Source organism: Osmerus mordax, chromosome 13 (assembly GCF_038355195.1).
Source record: "Osmerus mordax isolate fOsmMor3 chromosome 13, fOsmMor3.pri, whole genome shotgun sequence".
NCBI classification, from domain to species: Eukaryota; Metazoa; Chordata; class Actinopteri; order Osmeriformes; family Osmeridae; genus Osmerus; species Osmerus mordax.
Window position 1 is genome coordinate 1,614,223 of NC_090062.1, and position 19,899 is coordinate 1,634,121.

General features: G+C 43.4%; 1 protein-coding gene across 2 annotated transcripts in view; it reads left to right on the forward strand.

The window, feature by feature from the left end:
- Positions 1–13: 13 nt before the first annotated feature.
- ankrd11 (ankyrin repeat domain 11) overlaps positions 14–19,899 on the forward strand; it is a 100,196-nt gene continuing 80,310 nt past the window's right edge. For both annotated transcript variants that reach the window (XM_067248511.1, XM_067248510.1), the window contains exon 1: positions 14–429. The gene's annotated coding sequence lies outside the window, so the exon portion shown is untranslated. The remainder of the gene's footprint in view (positions 430–19,899) is intronic.

The following is a 19,899-nucleotide window of genomic DNA, read 5'->3' on the forward strand; positions in this document are numbered from 1 at the left end:
CCGCCTGATAACGGTTTGGAAGTGGTTGCAGCAGAGACATTTGACGGAAAAATACACATTTCTCTACTTTGAATTCACCAATCAAGATTTCAGTTTTGATTAATAGACAATTTAATCGTAATTTCTAGCTATGAAGACCACGTAATAATTCTGCACGCGCGTTTTGAGAAGCTTTTTCATCCGCTTGTTGGTCTGAGAATTCGATAACGTTAGTGCTAGCGCTAGCTTTGCAAGCTAGCTAGCTAGCAAGCCTCCAGTGAACTGATTTTGATCCAAGATGTTTTCAGCAAGTTTCGTTGGATGTCTCCAATCGGCAGTTTGATCAACTGGAGAGTATCCAATGGGAAAATCAAGCATCGGGTGGGAATATCGGGGATAAGCTTATAGACTTTTAAGAAGTAGCCGACGTTAGCTGAAATTCTATCGAAGGTAAGTACACTAGTAGTAACACATTGTCGTCGATAATAACATTCAGCTAGCAAGCAAGATAGCCACTTGGCAAAGCCAGCTAAACTAACCTACTTTAGCTAGCTACTGTAGCTCTGTAGCGTTAGCTACCCTTTAAGTGTTGTTCAACGTCCGCTTGCTTTTAGCCCAGTAGTAGTAGTAGGCCTCAGTAGTGTAGCTAGCTAGTATTTTCACATTTTGTCATGACCGTTTATGTAACAAGCTTGCTAGAGCTACTAGTAGCTGACAACCAAACCTAGGTAGCTACTGTAGGTATCCACCCCAGACTGATCCAGTTACTTAACCCTGTGACATTTCATAGTATATTGCTATATTTGTAAACATGGTAGGTAGGCAATTGTATTAAAACATTTAAAGTAGGTTCGTCAAAATGGTTGTGTTGTTTTGCCCAGTGATTAAACGTCCTAAGACAATTCTGTACTAAAATATCCTTGGTGTGTGTGAAACACCTTTTCCGTTGTAGAAGTAATGGTGTTGTTCGAATGTTTTTCTTGTCACATAGCTAATTGTTGATAACATTTATTCTGAAGTTAATGTAGATTCTTCATTGGTGCATGATTGCACTCCTTTAGAGGAAAGATAAATGTCTTAAACAAGGACACGCCAGCAGGATGGCACTGAGGATATTAGTGTCATCAGCAGTGTCTGTGCTGAAGATCATTGTATTCACCAGTATCCTGACAGGACACTCCGTGGAACTCTTTTGCTTGACTAGAACGAAAAATGTGGTTGATGAGCAGTGGGTTGGTGCAGTATCAGTGCTGGGGGAAACACTGCAGTGGGGCTGCTTCTGCCCCTGGTGTTTTCGTCCTCAACTCCTGTCGGGAGCCCCTATGCTTACTATTAAGGTGATCTATGGAAGTCCACAGAGACAAACCCTTCAAGCTCACTTTTGCTTGTTAGCTTCTTATTTTCTTTGTGATTCAGACAAGCTTGTAGATATGACTAATTGTGAATACACAATCTGTTAGTATCCTAGTGTTCACTAGTATGAATCTTCTCAAAGGTTAGGTTGTGTTATTTTTTGTTTCTGGTCAGGTATTTGGGTAAGCAGGGGCAGCATTCATCATGGTTATCTATGGCAGGAGGATATTTTGTGACGTAGTTTCCGAGATGTTGCCCAATTCAACTTTTTCAAGCGCAGTAGCCTATGATAAATATTTAGTTTGGCCATTTCTTGGATCTGGTATTTTGTTCCAAATGTCTGACCCAGACAGATTTAATCTACTCTTACTGTGGCTGACAAATGTAGTAGGGTGTTGATAGTTTGCTGTGTTTTGGTTTTGGTCCTGCATCAACTGATAGAACCTCATGCAACTGATTCAGGCATGTTGAACCAGCATCCACAGTAGGTTAGAGGCTTGTCCACTTTGAGCTGCAGAGAGTGTGCATATGAGACAGGAAGTAGAGTTCTAAATGAGTCAGTGGGGTCCTGTGTTGGGAGCGGTGCTTTCTCTCAGCCATTTCCTGTGTTTCAGGACAGGAGGCCACTTTGTGTCTAGCCTGTCTTGAGCTGCTTCTCCCTCTTGTCAGACCGTGTCTGCTGCAGTTACCAGGTCCTGCACCACCGTCACTCGCCCAGCTCTTGATGCTCTGGTCTTGGGGATGCTTTCAGCAGATTCTGCAGTGCAGGGTGTGTAAGAACAGCTACGCACATTGCTGTTTAGCAGTGTTATCATGCCGTGAGCTAGCTGGCAGCGTGGCTACTGTCACTGCGAGGTTGTGGTTCAGATCCCACCACATCCCCTCTCAACGGGTTTGAACTATCGCCTGTTTACCAGAGCTGCCTTCTCTAGTGAATGTGCATGCCTTCCTGCTGATATGCAAGATTCATGCATGAGACACAGATAGGATAGATGTCTTTATCATGGTAATTATTCAATGCTTAGCTATGAGAATGAGTAAACGACTGAGTGCTTCTTTTCTCTACTGTTCATCTCTAGGCCTGTTGATTGGAATCCTCAGCGGTCAGTGTTGTGTCAGTGGTAAGAGGGAACATTGGCCAGCGTAGGCTGCCTGGCTACATTCTGTTGATGCAATGTTATCTGGGCTCAGCAGGCTGAGCTTGTGCCTGACATAAGCTAGGGTACAGTGTGTGTGTTGGTCGTTGGGGTAACCTACTTCTTCTGATCATCCTGTTTTGGTGGCTTGAATTCCTGCCCTCGCGTTCTGTCTCCTTTCTCCCCTCCCCCACCCTGTGAGTGGGCTGAGTGTGTGCTCGGCCTGTTGGTAAACAAGCATGGCTACTACAATTTGTCCTCCCTTCTCTAGCAGAGTACATTTTGGATAGCTTTCTCCTCATATCACAACCTGCCGGCGTCATCAAATGCCATTCGGAGCTCTTTGAAATCCATTGCAGCCCCTCTCTTCCCACACGCAGACACAAAATGGCAGTGGCCGCCCCTTCTCCCCCAGGGATCAGTGGAGCCTCATTTGGAACAGTAGAGGGTCCTGTTGTCGGATGCCTGCTCCTTTCCTATGCTCTGCCTGTCCCTGCCGCTCCTCTGCACCACTTTTGATCATGTTTTTCTCTCACTCCTCTTCCTCCTCCTCTGCTTCTTCTCCTGACTCTTACACATCAAAGGCAAAGGTTTTCTCCCCATCTCTGCGCTGCTGCATTTTCAAAACCGTACTTTTAACAGCATCGCTTTTGATCTTTTTAGAGGCATGTTTGAAGATTGAACATTTTATCTGGTAGCTTCTTAGTCAGAGTTAGCATGTCAGTCACTTTCGTTCAGAGGTGGGAGACATTTTAAAAACCCAGGTCATTATTTAGCCTGTTCTTTGCTACTGTGAACAATGGTTGTTGTGGTCATTCTTTTGTGAATTTTTTCTTCAAATCCTTGATGTTTTGAGTCAAGTATCTATCTTAATCAGATGTTAGTATGTGTTGTTTTTAAGTGTTTTAGAGGGAAACAGAGGGAGCGGAGGGGAGTGTGTATGTGGATGTTAAGCGTGGGGGAGGTGGCAGCTCTGTTAGTGTGGGCAGATGTGAGTGGAGAAAGAGCACGGGGAGGGGGTGGGGTGTGGGACTAGCAGTGGAGGGAGGGGAGTAAAGCCGGAGACAACAGTTGGTGTTTTGATCTGCTGAGAGCTGAGCTAACGGGCTGATGTTTTACCCATACGTGGCACAGAGAATGGACTCTGGTTGCCGGAAGGTAAAATTCTAAGTGAGATCTCACATCTCACATGCTTTAGGATGTTAGGTTTGCTGTAACGTAAAGTCATAAGCTAGCTAGCCAGTCGAGAGAGGCTCTGGTAAAACTGGCTGGAACTCCTCTTGACGTGTCTCTCTGGTTTTGGCTGCTCTGGCCTGCCTGCTCGGTCTGTCTGACCCTGGAGAGAGCCATCTCTCATGGAACCGCTGGTCTCTTCTCCCCATTCCTAAATGTTTCATACTATGCCTGTTTAACTGCCACCAGCAACTCTATAGCTCGCTCCGCTCGGTCCACAAAAGTGTCCCCACCCTTTGGCCCATGCACGTACACGGTCACAGCTATTGCGAATTTGCACCGGTTCTCTCCTTTTCTCTCATCTCAGTTGCTGCCTATCAGAGAGAGCATTGAGCTGGGTTTCATCCAGCCTTTTTTAAATGCTTCTATCACTGATGGGTAGAACATGCTCCAGAAAAGGACTGCCATTTTAGGATTGGCTTTACTGAGCAGAGCAGACTAAATGAACCTGCAGATCGCCAAGTATCCTCTATTTCCTCAACAAAAACCTTTATAAAGATCAATTGAGAGATGAAAGGTGGGGGGCCTGGAATAGTGCTGCGGAGTGTGTTGTGTGAGACCGCAGCTATCAGGCCGTGGGGGGAGGTGACCTAGTACTGGGGGGGCTGTGTGTGTTTTAGTGTGTCCTGGCAGTGTGTTAGGTGCGGTTGCGTAGGGTATGATTGGCCTGGCTGAATCTCAATCAACGGGGCCTTCAGCACTGCTGGCCTTTTGATGGGCCAGCTGCAGCCATTCACCCTGCTGGCCATTTACATAGAAATGCAGCCACAGGAAGGGGGGAGGGGTTTAGGAGGTGGGGGAGGGGGTGGGGGATGTGCGTGACTGAAAAGCATACCTAACCAAAAGCTATAGAGAGGACGCCTATGCTGGGGCCAAGCGGAGCCACACTTTGTTTTTAGCAGGCGGCCTGGGTGCCATATACATCGCACAATGCCTCTAAGCACCCTCCTTTGACGAGCACACAATCACACCACTCAGCTGTTTTTCTCCCTTTATAACCCGCCAGGGGTCGGTGAGGCTGGGTCTGGTTGGTCATCTTTACAACAACTTTGACTCTTTTTTTGCCGATGCCTTTTGCTCCTTGCTTGTATGAAATGTACCGTTGAGGAAATTATATTGTTATGGCATTTTTAAGGCTTTGTATTTTGAAATGTCTTCCTAGTATGCTCTGTGCCCGGTCAGACACTGAGACAGAGTTTGCTCCAGAGTTTGTATCGAGGCCAGTGTGTCATTTATTTGGTTCCTCTGTCTCTCCAGTAGCACCATCAAGGTGTTTCTCCAGGCTGGGACTGAGACAGTGTGATGAGAAGGCTTCATTACCTGTGCAGGCCAGGGGACAAGGCTGGGTAATATAGCCGAATATAGATTTTATTTATTTATTGATAATTAATGATAATTTTTAATTACCTTTAGGATGTTAATAAAGACCAGAAGAAATCATTTTGAATTTAACCACTTTATTTTTTATGTAACCACCGTACTTATGTAACTACTATATTCATCAAGGCACACAGGTAATCATTTGAATGTTTGCACAACAACAGAAAATTAACAATAGCTATGACCACGTAATGGCGATTTACCCTTCTAACGACACAACCATGCAATCTTTGTGAACGGACTGACCGAGCTAGCTATATAGCTGCTAGTCAGCTAAAAACACTGGTTGCACTCCAAAGTGTGGAAGCGGCTACGGTGATATAATACGTTTATGTGTTGTATTCCCTTTTTTAACGGTTTTCCTGCTCAGTTTACACACCAGTGTTCTGTTATAGGTCAGGCATGAAATGGATAAAAACTGCCATACTGATGAGCTGACCTGGCCTTTTTTTGTGAATAACTTCTTGCTAACCGTCAGCACATATTTTCTCCACGCTGTTTCTGTGTCACATGTTGATGGTGCAACCAAACGATACAATGATTTGCTTTTTTGCATGTCATTCTTATCGCGCTCTATTATCAAGGGACATTGTGGGCTGTTTATTAAGAGAGAAAAAAAGGCACGCTTACGGTTTGTTTGGAGGGTTATGTGTTTTCCTGGCGGTTTGAATGTAATGCTTTTAAGTGAAACTATAAAGCATTTTACTTATTGCTGTCTATGGCGGTGCATATCCCTATTGTTTTATCGCCCGGGCTGTGTTTGGTTGGGACCAGACCACGTGGTTGTGGTAGCATGGGAAAGACCAGCCTGGACCAGGTGGTTGTGGTAGCCTGGGTCAGACCAGACCAGACCAGGTGGTTGTGGTAGCCTTAAAAGAAGCTAGTGGCCGGCTGAGGTAGTCTTTGTTAGACCAGGCCACATCCAAGCAGTGTTATGCTGTTGGCTGGTCGTGAAAAGTGCGGGTTTGTTGCAGCTCGTTACCTTGACGACTCGGCACCCGGTTTCTTCCCTGCTGTTTCCAGTGACGGATTTCAGAACCCAAGGGCTTACACACCAGCCCAGCCCTGGTGGTTTAGTTCTATGTGCTCTAACCTGTACTGCTCTAACTGCCATGAGATCTGGTTTCACAGGCTGAGAGATGGGCTAACAGCAGCTGGCTGCCCTGCAGGTCTGACTACTGTCTGTTTGTTTTCCAGTGTCTCCGAGCTCTAGCCTGGTATGTCTGTAACTGGGGCAGTCTGACTGCTGCTGAGGGAGGGAGAGAGAGAAGAAACACACCTTCAGTAGGCCACGGGACTTTCCCTTATGTATATGTGGAAGGACTGGCTCTGCCTCTTAAAGTGACATGCCTGGTTGATTTAGCAACACTAGCAACGGCTATATAGGTTATTTTCTCCGTAGCTAAACTTTGGAATAGATAGCACGCTTATCAAGGTCACTGTCTCCATGGCATAGTATCGTAACATCATGACAAACTGCAACCCACTCTTTATTTGTATACTGCTGGAGGGGAAACCATGCTTTTTCAAAATGGAGGAGCAGAGAAAGAGAGTGAACAGGGAGTGGGGCGGGGTGGAGATATGTCAGCCTCGGTATGTTTCTAGCCAGCAAGCAGTATGGTTGGGTATTGTTTCAATTTTATCGATTCCGGTTCTGATTCTGGTTTTTGAATCCGGTCCTTATCGAATCTTGGTTCCGATTCCAAAAGTTTGTCTGGAGAGAAAAAATATAATAATATAATGTTCTGTTGGCTAGCTCTGATTCAGATGTGCAAATAGACACAGGAGAATATAATTGATATTTCTGTGAAAAACGAAACATGTCGCGCTTTCTGTATTTATTCAACAACATTTCTAGGCTTATTATCCAATCCCAGGGCTCCAGACTGCGCCCAAATGGTCGTATTTTGCGACCAGTTTTTGAGACAGTGCAAGCATTTTTTACAAGTTCTCGCACACGTGCGACCAACAAATTTTGAATTTATTGGGTTTGCACAACGTTAGCAACGACGCATAGATACCACGTTCTAGTAAGTATCAGCGAGCCCTCAGCATTAGTACCGTAGCTAAAAGTCTGGGAATGTTTAGGCTATTTTTCGCTAGGTTCCTACGAACATGTCTTTATCTGCCAGACAAGTGGGTTCCCCTTCGTTCTTTTGGTGAGCTGTCTCACGAGCTCTTCTTACCCGGCATCATGGAGCCGAGCAGCTAAATGCTTATTTAGCACTAGCGTTGTTAGCTACTGTATCTCTGCATGTGTTCGCGCTGTTGCTCAGCAAGTGTGGTGTTGGACAGGGGCGATTCTAGGATCAGACCCTCAGGGGTGTTCAGCCCCCAATGAGAATATGACATGAATACAGTGCCTTGCAAAAGTGCTAAACCCCCTTGCTAATAAATCCCTAATTTCACTGGATAATAATTAATTAATGTATTATTATGCAAAATATTGAATGAATGAAAAAACTAAGGACTACCAGTATCAAATGATATTAAACAATAATAATTGTTATTTTTTTATTTTTTGTTTTATTTTTAGGGGTGCTGAGATGAAATTTGTGTGCTTGAGCACCCCTAAAAAGGGTCTAAAATCGCCCCTTCTAGGAGGACTGATTGATAAGTGCATCATACATTTAAGGCATAGCTAAGACTTGCATACAGTACGTAATGTCACATTAGATAATGTATTTAAACTCAAGCTTGTGTGGTGCGTCGCTGTATATCAGTTGTAAAAATGACCCATCTGCAACCGACGTAAGCACACCCCACAATTTCCCCATAAATTGTACCCTCTCTAGTTAAATTTTCTGCCTGCGCTCCTAAAATGTTCAGTCAGGGCTATGGTGCTCCTAGTAAAAAAAAGTTAGTCTGGAGCCCTGAATCCTGTACTAGTCCTATAGCCTACACTATATAACTACAAAAAGCATCCAAAGTTGATGTCAAATTATGAGATGGAAATAAATACGAGCTTAACCTGTCATTTCTATTTCTGGGAAAATTGTTTACTTGCGAGCCGTCACTTTTGTGCATAATGTCCGACCGTGCTGCTATCAACTAGCAAATTGACGTGAAAACTGCTGATACAGCTCTGTAACTAGCAAGCTAACCTACTATCGGAACACACAGCTAGCTAATTCCTACGTTCATCAAGACTAAATTGTTTTCTGACATCTAAGGAGTCAGTTGGCTGAGCGGTGAGGGAATCGGGCCAGTAATCAGAAGGTTGCCTGTTCGATTCCTGGCTGTGCCAAAATGACGTTGTGTCAAGGCACTTCACCCTACTTGCCTCAGGGGGAATGTCCCTGTACTTACTGTAAGTCGCTCTGGATAAGAGCGTCTGCTAAATGACTAAATGTAAATGTAATCTTAACATTAAAGCTAGAGTTGCCAGAACACTATATGTGACGACAGCTACGCTCTTATCCTCAACATCCATCCATTTATTTTCATTGGATATATTTCGCCAGAAAATATCTCGGAGCTCTCCAACTAATTAGTTTGAGCAATTTAGCCTTTTTTTGTGGCCACTGCCATTTTCGTTTCATTTTGTCGGGCGATCATTTAATGTAGAGGTAGTAGCCTAGGCTAGAAATTCTTTGGCTTTATATGTCAGCTGTAAAGTCAACCAATCAGCCTTTAGCCATGTGAAAGGCTGATGAAGGTGAGTACAAGCGACAGTGCGGAAGAAACCTCTTGCAAATTAGCTATTTTCTCTACGGAAAAATACCACCAAGGGATCGTAATATTCATAAAGTTAGAAACCGAAGTGAGAAATCGAAATGCGAATGCCTTATCGAATCCACTGTTCTTGTACATTTTGAACTGGTTATAAAATGGAACCGGTTCTCGATACCCAACCCTAGCAAGCAGTGCTTAACCCAGGCCTAATACCAGTCCCAGTGTGTGCTGTGACCCAGCTATGTGTTGCATACCTGCGAAGGAGAGCCAGGTGTTGATCATGCATGTTGTTGACTCTAAGCCTAAGCATGGCTAAATATACTCCAGCTATTCCCCCTACGAGTGTCAAACTCTTCTGAAGCTCCTTCCAGGGTTTTAGAGCAACACACACACACTCACTCAGAAACATAAGCTTTATGTTGGTAGTGGATGTCAGATACTGCAAATCACACGCAACAGCAGTTTTCTCCTGCAGTTCATCACGGTGTGTTTGTGTGCCGCGTCTTAGCATGCGGAGAAAGGGCTAACAGCCGCTACCAGTAGCAGTAACTCACCATGATTGTGTTTTAATCTCATGATTATCAGTGTGTGTTAAAGTACCTCTCAAGATTCCTCATGAGATTTTTAAGATCGTGTTGCGTAATCCTGTTCAGCCTGGTGCTGTCTCTCCATACCCGGTCTCTCTGTGTGGCTATAATGTGGCTGAGGTCTCCTTGCTGGTATCTCTGTGTGTGTGGCTGTACTGCAGATGAGGTCTCTTCTAACTGGTCTCTCTGTGTGGCTGTGCTGTGGTCTCTCTAACCTGCCAGGCACTTGGGCAATATGGAGATGTATTTCAGGCTATTACTGTTCTATTATGAATGTTTTAGTTTCTAAATTATTTAATTGTGCGTAAGGACGTTATTTTTGGAGTAGTGAATAGCACACAGTGAGAGATGAAGAGGGAGGCCTGAGTTGGGCCAAGCACAGTGACACTGCAGCGCAGTTGACACACACAACATGTTCTGACGCTTTCTCCATCTTTGCTCAACCACGGTTCCTCAGGAAGTGTAAGGCGGTGAGGCTAACTGTTAGCTTGGTTTCCTGCACTAAATCACTGACTCAAACACACACATACACACTAGACCTGCAAAGCCAGTGTGTTGCAGGCCATGTCTTGGATAAGTGTTTTCAGACTGTGTGTAGCCTGTCCTTCAATGGAAGGAGGCCAGCTATGCATGAACAGCTTCCCAGAAGGAGAAAGACGCCACTCTCCCCATCTCTCTCAGCAAAACCTCCAGGGAGGGGGTGCACATGCACATCAGCAGCAAACATGCATCCCTTCACATTTCCACCATGCTTATGGATTCTTGGAAGTATGTATGTGTATGTCTACTGCAAGGGAGATTATTCTGGGTGGATTTGGAGTGAAAGTTCTGTGGAGCACTCGGAGGGAATGATAATGAGAGTTTTGCTAGGGGCCATAATAACATGCTGTCAAGCTCCACTGCAGCCTCGCTGCATAACTGGCACGGCTTCCTTCGACAACAGGAAGTGATGTATGTGCCAGCAGGCGGGTCTAATAACACTTGTGACTGCAAACAGGAAGTGAATTTCGGTAGTATTCAGGTCCTTCTAGAAACCACAAGGGCATGGCCTAGGGATATTTGCAAACTCTCGCACAACATATCCTAACACCAGCCTTGTCTCCGGAGAGATAACACCGATTGAATGATGATTTTCCAAGAACAGGGTTGGTCATTCTTGCTATAGGCCTATCTGCAAGATATCTGCTTTCCACAATGTCATTGTGGATAACCTACTATTGTTCTGTTGTCGTTAAACCCATTGACTCCCTGTTCATGAAGTAACCGTCTCAAAAATCACTGACACCAGCCAAGCCAGGGCTCTACACTAACCTTTTCCACTGGTGGCACTTGCGCTCCTAACTTTTTCAGTTACTGGTGCAAAACATGATTTGTTTGCTGCTCTGGATAATAACGAAGAATAATGAACCTGTATTGCATACAGATGTGCACATTCATTACTTGCCATCTTTTAAACCACATGCCTTCTTGTTTTCTTTAACGTGGGATAGATTTACTGCAATAGAAAATACAGTGGGCATTATAATTGGGTGTGCTCAAGCCTTCGGCGAGAGCACAACCTTTGTTCTCTCACATATATCTTTTTCTTATTTTTATTTATTTTCCCACCCCTAAGGATCTGTCAATATTTGTACTACATAGACAACGTCGGTGTCAAAAGTTTCGTCTTGGTAGCGATTGAGTTGCTTGTATTTTAATTAACGTTCCGTTGCACGGTTTAGGTTACAACTTTTTTGTGGCAAAAGGTGCCTTGTGTCAACAAAGGGAACTCAGTGCTAGCCTACGTCACAACGTCAGCACACGTTAGCAACGACGCATGGATACAACATGCATAGATGTGCTGTTGCCCAGCGAGTATCGTATTATGCCGTGGTGTACTAGCAGCATATGTAGGTTACATTTAAGCAAATCAAGACTTGCATGTACAGTAAGTAATGTCACATTAAATAATGTATTTAAACTCAAGCTTGTGTGGTGCTTCGCTGTCTTCAATGCCACAGCCTAAACTTTGTCAAAAGAAACATTCTCATTTCCGGCGCTTTAGCCATTTCCCCCTAAATAAATGTCAAGCTTATTTACGTTTTGGGGGGCATATTTTCAGATAGCAGATGGTACTGTTTGAATCGCGATTCCATCTGAAATACTGCTGGTGACAACGTTGTTACAGTAGCTTGTTTCAAAGGGGGTTCTTAATGAATTATGCAATATGAGTAGAAATGCTTGAAAAATGTAACTAGAAGGGAAAAACTTAAGGGGACGGACCCACCTGCAACCGACGCAAGCAAGCACACTCTACAAATTCCCCAGAAATTGTACCCTCTCTAGTTACTTTATGAAGTGCAAAATGATTTCTTTTTAGATTTCAACATGCTATGGTTGGCACAGATGGGCAGACTCCTGAACTGTTAAAGATGCTGTAAAGTGGAATATAAAATGAGTTTTAAGTTCATCACACCACAGAAAAATGTGTTGTTAACTACCCATCCAAATTCGAATGAAAAAAAAACAATGACAAGTATGTTGAATTAGGCTTTGAAATCGTGAGAAAATCAGCAGTCTTCTCTACTTGAGACTGGGGGGGGCATGTGTCGCCTGAAGGAGCTTAAGCTCCGCCCCCTCAAATTTATTGAATTTAACAACAACAGCATCACTAGCTAAATCAATTGCAGATATCAGAACAGACCTACCTGCAGTCTCTGAGTGTTTTATGTGTTTGTACTTTGTCTTGGTATTGTACCAGCTGAGTAACAGAATGCAACCGTCTGTGATCTGACGTAGATAGGTCGCTATGACGTAGATAGGTTGGGTTTTTGCCCCGCCTATACAAAACCTGAGCTGGAAATGGGAGAGAAACTGTTCAACGGTCTAACTCCACATTTCAGTGCGACAAAATTTTTGCGCTTTGCACATGCTTTTAGGAACTCATTTCACACGTATATAATGTACTGAGAAGCAAATCATGGAATTTGCTTTACAGCATCTTTAAGGAATAATAACGCCAAAATGCAGTTGGGAGTGCTGCTGCGTTACGGGATATGTAGGCCCTACCTGTCTCAACAGTTCGCATGCTTCATACTGTCATTGTGAAGCTTCAATGTTTCGTGTTCGAATTATTTTGACGCAGTTACAAATTTAGACAGTCCTGCAATTGAAGGCCCACATAATTTACAGTACACATTGCTAGTGTATAGTGTATAGTGCATTGCTCCGTCTTGGTACCTTAACCACTGGCATTGCCGCCGCCGTCAGCATTGCCATGGCAATACTAGGCCTACTTTTGAAACAAGTATTGCCTGGCAATACTACTTTTTCGCAGACCTTATGAGGTTTATTTAATTTAGAAGACTACAGTTTACTTAAATGACAACCACATTTTATGTAGTGAGGAATCTGAAGCGATACGAAAACTTTAGACTTTTCAATAGGCTGCTAACGTTGCGCCTTGCGCTGGCGAAAAAGTTTGGCAATACCAGGGGCGATTCTAGGATCAGACCTTTAGGGGGGCTCAGCCCCCAATGAGAGAATGTGACATGGATACAGTGCCTTGCAAAAGTGTTAAATCCCCTTGCTAATAAATCACTAATTTCACTGGATAACAATTAATACATTTATTACTATGCAAAATATTGAATGAATGAAAAAACTAAAAGTCCCTTTTTTCATGAACTATGAAGACGTATTAGATAATACCCAATTGCTATGAAAGTGCCAAGTCAATGAAAGGAATTAAGAGTTAAAGACAAAATCAATGTATTTATTACACAAACTGTGGTGCAGGTGTAATAAATAACACAATATGGGAGGATACACTATGATTAACATTGCCTTCGCAGGCACTGAAAAAGGACACAGAATGCCAGATCGCTTTTGTTTAGGTCTTTAGATAGGGCTCCTAGAAATGGCCTTGTCACTCCTTCTATTTTCCTCATTCAAAGTTGCATGGCATTATACACTTTGGCAATATTGTGTGACACAGGCCTTTCCTAGTCACACCTTACAAAGACCCAAGTTATGGCTATACAGGCATAATAAAACAGTATAATGACAGTTTATCAATGATACAAGAAACATAAGTAATACATAGGCATTTTCTCTTTTGGTCATAACCAAGGGTTAAGTGCTCATGAGCTATAGATCAAACATTGTTTATTATATTCAAAACATTTCAAACAGTGTAGATCACTATCTTTAATTGTTGTAAACTGATCAATGGTTTAAGTACAGACCTCTTCAACTTCCAGCATCAACTGAAACGATAATGATGTGTCAACAATAAATAAACATTGTTTTAACACGTTAGAGCACAAAAACGTATTTAAGATAATAATTGATAATAATTCAAAAAAAATAACAAACATATATAGATATTTTTAGTAGGGCTGTCCCTGACAAAGATTTTCTTTGGTCGACCAAGACTCGACTAAAACGTCTGAATCGACTAATCCTTAATCCTTTTTTTCACACAAATAAAACGTACAAACATTTTCCCGATCTGACTCAATGGCTGCTGGAAATTGCAGATTCAGCCGCTAATAGCAAACTTACTAATAAGACTCCTATCACCAGTCCTGTTGTAACCGAATGCCAATGGTATTTAGTATCTCTTTCAATGTACTACAAATTACAAATATTGTTTGTTTAACATGCAAATCATCATAGCGCGCTTATCACTGCCTGAAAACTTGCAGCATGCGAACTTACGTAGAAGCTGAGTGGGGAACGGTGCAACAGAGAAATATTTTGTTGTCTTGGCCGGAGAAGATAATGTCATTCGATTTGGATGTGATTCTTATAATAGGCATATTCATTTTTCAACCGAGCGCGTTAGCATGAGCGAAGTAGGGCTAGGCCAACTTACGTTTTTCAGGTGGTAGGCTACATCATTCAACGTCGAACTATGAAAAATAAACCGTTGTTGGTACAGTTTGCATTCAACGTTTTTCAAGTCACCCGGTACTTTGTAAATGTAAATGTACTTTAATGAAATGCTGCCATACCACATATTTCTTTGCCATTTTGACTAATAACACCAACAAAGTAGGCTATGGCAGAGTTTGTAGTTCGGCAGGCAATTGTGCTCGTGCTGTGTGCAAAATACCAAACCAAAACAAAGCGCAGATTAACGAAAGGGAAAACAGTAACACCTTTTCTTTTAAATTATTACACTGGTATTCTTCGAGACACTGGTCAAAATTCATATGTCCGTATCGTTTTTTCTGCATGTTTTCCCTGACGAATCCGTCTCAGGCTCGTCATTCTCACTCACAGGCTCCGTTTGACATGGCGAATCGACATCAAGTGATGGTTCGGTTACACTTGAACGTCCCTTCTTAAAAAAGGAGTCAATTTTCCGCTTCATTTTAACACGTTTCACAGATTTGAGTATATATGCGATTGCTTTGTGCGTCTTGACAAGAGTATAATTGTTTTATTATTATCAACGTTAGGCTACACCATTCCGGTAGGGGGCGGTTGGGACACCGGCTAAAGCCAACTTGATGTGTTGAATGCTCAAAGCGCGTTATAAAACGTATTCTTAAAATAAACGACACTGTTTTAATAAATGCTCATAACAAATCATAGCATATTGCCTAAAACCTAAGGTAAGCACAAAAATAATCAGTGATACATCTGGCAATGTACACAATGGCATTTTAAAAGGTTGCAAATGCAGCCATTTCGGTCACAGTGTAGTACCCTGCTAGCCTGGTCCTAACCGGACTGTTGTACATTTCATTTGTAAAGAGAGTCTGGGCTCGCTCCATTGACGAGCGTTAACTTGCGGGTACTCTGTTGAAGTTTCAAACTATTTGGTCTGCCCAGAGCCACTCTGGATCTGCCATAACAAATCGCTAGCGTTCGCCTTAGCCAACTCCTTCACAACTAACGGAGCTAGCTGGAAAATCAAACGAACCCTGTGTGGATCAAAGATTGTTCTTGCTCCGGCTTTAACTTCTGGATATTCGGCAGCGTTGCCACAACGGACGAAATGGCTACGCTCGCATCTTTTTCTGCCGCCATTACGGAACTACAACTCAAACTAGTGCACAACATCAACATCATCGTTCTCAGCCACTCCCTCTGTTCGCTGATTGGACCGGTAAAAAGTTTACCAGAGACGTCTGACCAATATACCTCAAGCCCAGACGCAGTACAGAAGCAAAATGAAAATTGAGCGGAAGTACGTAGGAGGGCAGAGCCAGGCCTGCAAGCTTGTGTGATCTCTGTGGGCAGCAATCTGCATGCTGCAAGGCCGACACATCTAGTCCAGAAAATGATAATGAAATCCAGATTCTATGTTGTGTATTTCACTACCTGACAAAGCAAGTGCCAGTTTGAAAAAGGCTTATGGCCTAATCTGAGGCGTTTACGGTCAGGAAGAGGAGGAGGTGGTCGGGAGGGGGTGGGGGGATGAGCCTCTGTCGTGATGGGGGTGAATAGAATGTGACATACAGACCCAGCAGAAGACTAGAGGGTCTGGAATGGCTTTTTGGACTGCAACACACACACAGACGCGACAGTTATCTGTGGTGGTCAGCTCCTGTTTCTGTGAGAGGCTGGCTAGGGAGCTCATGCCCCTCAGTGTGATGGAAATGGAAACCCAGTCCAAGCACATTAACACAGCTAACACACCTCTGCTCCAAACACAGGCTTACCCAGGTGCTAGCATTATCCTGGGTGAACCAGAATGAAGCACATCTAAAATATGGGCAGGAATAAATATTTCTGTCATGTCATTGTATTTGTGTATGTGATTCTGTTGCCTGTTTTAGCTTTCTGTAGGCACTAGGAATGCAAATTTTGCTCTGATTTGGTGTGTGTGTGTCTTTCCTTCTGCTCAATCTTATATTTTTGAAAGCCTCTGCTGCCATGGAAACGGCGAATGACAAACAAGATGGCTGTAGAAAACGCCAGGTGTGTGCGTGCGTGGCAGCCTTTATCCAAATATTCCGTCTTCTCCTCCTCCTGCCTTTGCATCTATCTTATTATCCTATTTTCTCCATGGTTTTTTCTCAGTCCTCTGCTCTCTTTTACCCTTACTTCCCCAATCGTCTCTCTGCCACTGCCCCACCGCCCACTCTCTCTCTAGTCCCCCTTCTTTCTTCCCCCCTCCCTCTCTCCTCTCTGCATTCTCAGACCGTGTCGATGCACCAGTGAAGAATCCTGCAGCCCTGCTGGTGTGTGAATCTTAAGTGTGCATGGAGCTGTGTGTGTGAAGCTGTGTGTGTGTTGTAGGGGTGAAACGGTACACTCAAGTCACGGTTCGGTTCATACCGCATTTCAGACATCACGGTTCGGTACGAGTTTGGTACAACGGAGGGAAAAGCAAAACAAACCAGGTTCCTCTACGAGTGAATACGGCGCATTGAAGATGACATGTAAATTCCGATTGCGTCAGTAATTTATTTGGCCCTATTTGTATGTGTATCTAATGGCTGGTTAAGCACTGTAGGGAGAAGAACTGTTTGTCTCGTTCCAGTGATTGGCACACCTGGGTGATGGCGTGGGATATTTTTAGTAATTTAGCACACGCCATATGCGTTATATGCGTTAGCATGTTAGATGTATTTCCAGTCACATACCCCACAACCAGTGACGTGCAGTGATGTCAGTAAGAGGCTAGGCACTTAAATGGGAAAATGTGTCCAAACTTTTTACTGGTACTGTAGCCTACATGTTGAAGAATACAGGATCGAAGTGCGCAAGTGAGTTTTTCGCCTGTCGTCCGCAGTGAACGGACAGTAAAAGCACTGCTTATTCAAAAAAAAAAAATTGTATTTGATTATGCGTAACTGCTACATTAGTCATCGTAACGTCTAAACAATTGCAATAACACACATATTGCATATATAAATTACAAGAATAAACAGTAAAAATACAAATACAATTTTATAAAATAAAATGATTAATAAAAATGTTTACGTTTGAATTTTGGCAGGGTAGGCAGTGCCTATACCTTGCCCACCCAGACCACGTCACTGCCCTGAACTGCTGAAAAACGCAGACACACAGTGCTCGTCTTATCCACCACTCTCTCGCCTGTACTACTGTAACTGTATGGGAAACCGAAGTTTCCCCAAACTTGCAATCTTAAAAAGGCCGGCGGGTCCTCTATCTCTCGTGGGTTGCCACCACTCGCCATACTGGTCCTTAGTGCTGCTAGCTAGCTATCTCTGACTCACGGCGGCGCCAATCAGAGCTACAGATTACATGTCCCGAAAGAACACGAGTATCTAACAGTAGTTCCGCATTACATGAATTAAGTTTTATTTATTTTTATACCGTGTATTCTCCGTTTAATTTCATGCACCAAACCGTGACGCCCATACCGTACGGTTCGGTACGAATACATGTACCGTTCCACCCATAGTGTGTTGTGTTCCTGCTCAGAAGTGCCGAGTGAAACACTGATACTTAACTGCGTAGTGATGCCGTGCCCCAGCTAGAGCTATGGAGAAGTGGACTATCTGTCTGCTACTGTGTGTCAGAACATCTTTAGGGTGTCCCTTAAATCAGTGCTCTGTGTGCTGGTCCGTTTTACTTCTGCCTGCACAGTGATTAGAATATCATGGCTAAACCTTTGCTGACTTAGAGAGATGTTTGGACCGAAGGACAGGAACAGAGAGGTGGATACAGAGAGATGTGAACATGAGAGAGGACTGCTGATGGGGGGGCTGTTATTAAGCCAGGCAAAGAGGTAGACAGACAGGCAGAGAGATAGACAGACCAGCAGCGATGGAGGGATGTCAGTGTTGGTACATTTTGCTTTTGATATGCTGACACCCATTAACCGTTAACTAGATAATGGTAAATAAAATAAAATGCTTTTTATTAAGGGCTGTCTTTAGACTTGGTGAAATAGTAATGTTTTGTACATGCCTTTTTCTATTGTCTGTTGCCTTTGCTGAAGTTTATTGCCACACTTTTCTTGCTGGCTTGGCTGCCCTGGCTAGATTGACCACGAGGTCATCGTCCTTATCCTCAAAGTGTTTTCCAATGCCTTTAGTCAACTCTTTGTCCTAGAGAGATACCAAACTAGCTCTTTCAATCATTCTGCACACCAACTGGGCGATGGTCTCAGACTGGCACAAATAACACTTTCTCTCCTCGGTTACAGTGCGTGTCCACTGCAGCGACGCGAATCGCTTGCCATCGCTCGCCTTCCCACAGTTCACCACGCTCGGGGGCGTTTCAAACAGATTATTGTAGAATGTAGTTCTCTAAAGTCACTGTTGTAGTTGTCATGGCCAAGTGTGCAGACTTGGGTTTACGTACTCGATCAAAATACAACTTGTATACAAAATACAAAACTGTTTAATACACATTAACGTTGACATGTGTAAAAAACGTTTAGCTGGGGGTAGCTGGGGGGCTTGTTCTTAACGTGTTACAGCACAGTGCTAGTACTGCTACTAACCTGAAGAGTGGCAACACACAGTTTACGTTTGTCTTTTTTAAGTAGACCAATAGGCAAGGATTTAGGTAGACAGACAAGCAGTTCTGTAGGTAGACAGACAGGCAGGTCTGAAGATACACAGACACGGCTGTGTGGAGGTAGACAGACAGGCAGGTTTATAGATAAGTAGACAGACAGGCAGGGTAGGTAGGTAGACAGACAGACAGAGGCAGGCTGGGAGGTGGACAGGGAGGTAGGGGTGTAGGTCGGTATCATGGCATTCTAACGGCCTGTCATTCACTATTCTATCTGCACAGGAGGAATAGGTGAGAAGAGCTAGACTGACATCTCCATGGTGATAGAGCTGCTGCACTGGAGAAAGGCAGGTTCGACCTTCATACTATAGATAATTGGCCATTGTGTGGGATAGCTGGCCGATTGAGTAAGAGTAGACTCTGTTAGAAGTGGTTATCTGTGTATCTGGTGCTGCAATATATGACATTCATTTTACATAAAAACTAGAGAGGGTACAATTTCTGGGGAAATTGTAGGGTGTGCTTGCTTGCGTCGGTTGCACAGGGGGGGTCCGTTTTTTATGAAATGTTTACAACTGATATTTCTGTATATTTTATATAAAAATGCATACTTATTATTTATAAACATTACATAGATTTAAAAGCATATTTTTTTGCTGCTCATTTACAACTCAAAATACGAGTGAAGTGTAGAATGAAATAGATGTCTTCTCATTTCCCCTGCAAGAGGCAGCCTCATAGCTGAATCAAAACAAATACATTTGGCAGACCGGTGTAAAAATTGACCTAATCTCTATGATTTAAACGTCCTTTTAAATTTTCCATTCTCGTGATATTTTCAGGCATTTAGCCTACTCATTGCATTCATTCATAATAAAGAACCCCCTTTGAAGATTATTCTACGACGTTACCCGGCAGTAGAAGATGGAATCGCGATTCAAACAGTACCATCTGCTAACTGAAAATATGCCCCCAAAAACGTAAATAAGCTTGACATTTATTTAGTGGAAAATCGTTCATTCATAAAAAGCTCACTGGTAGCGATCATTGTCAGTAACAACGCAAAATGCGATATAGCCCTGTGTGGAGAAGTTGCCCCGGTAAATTGTACTACTACGGTACAG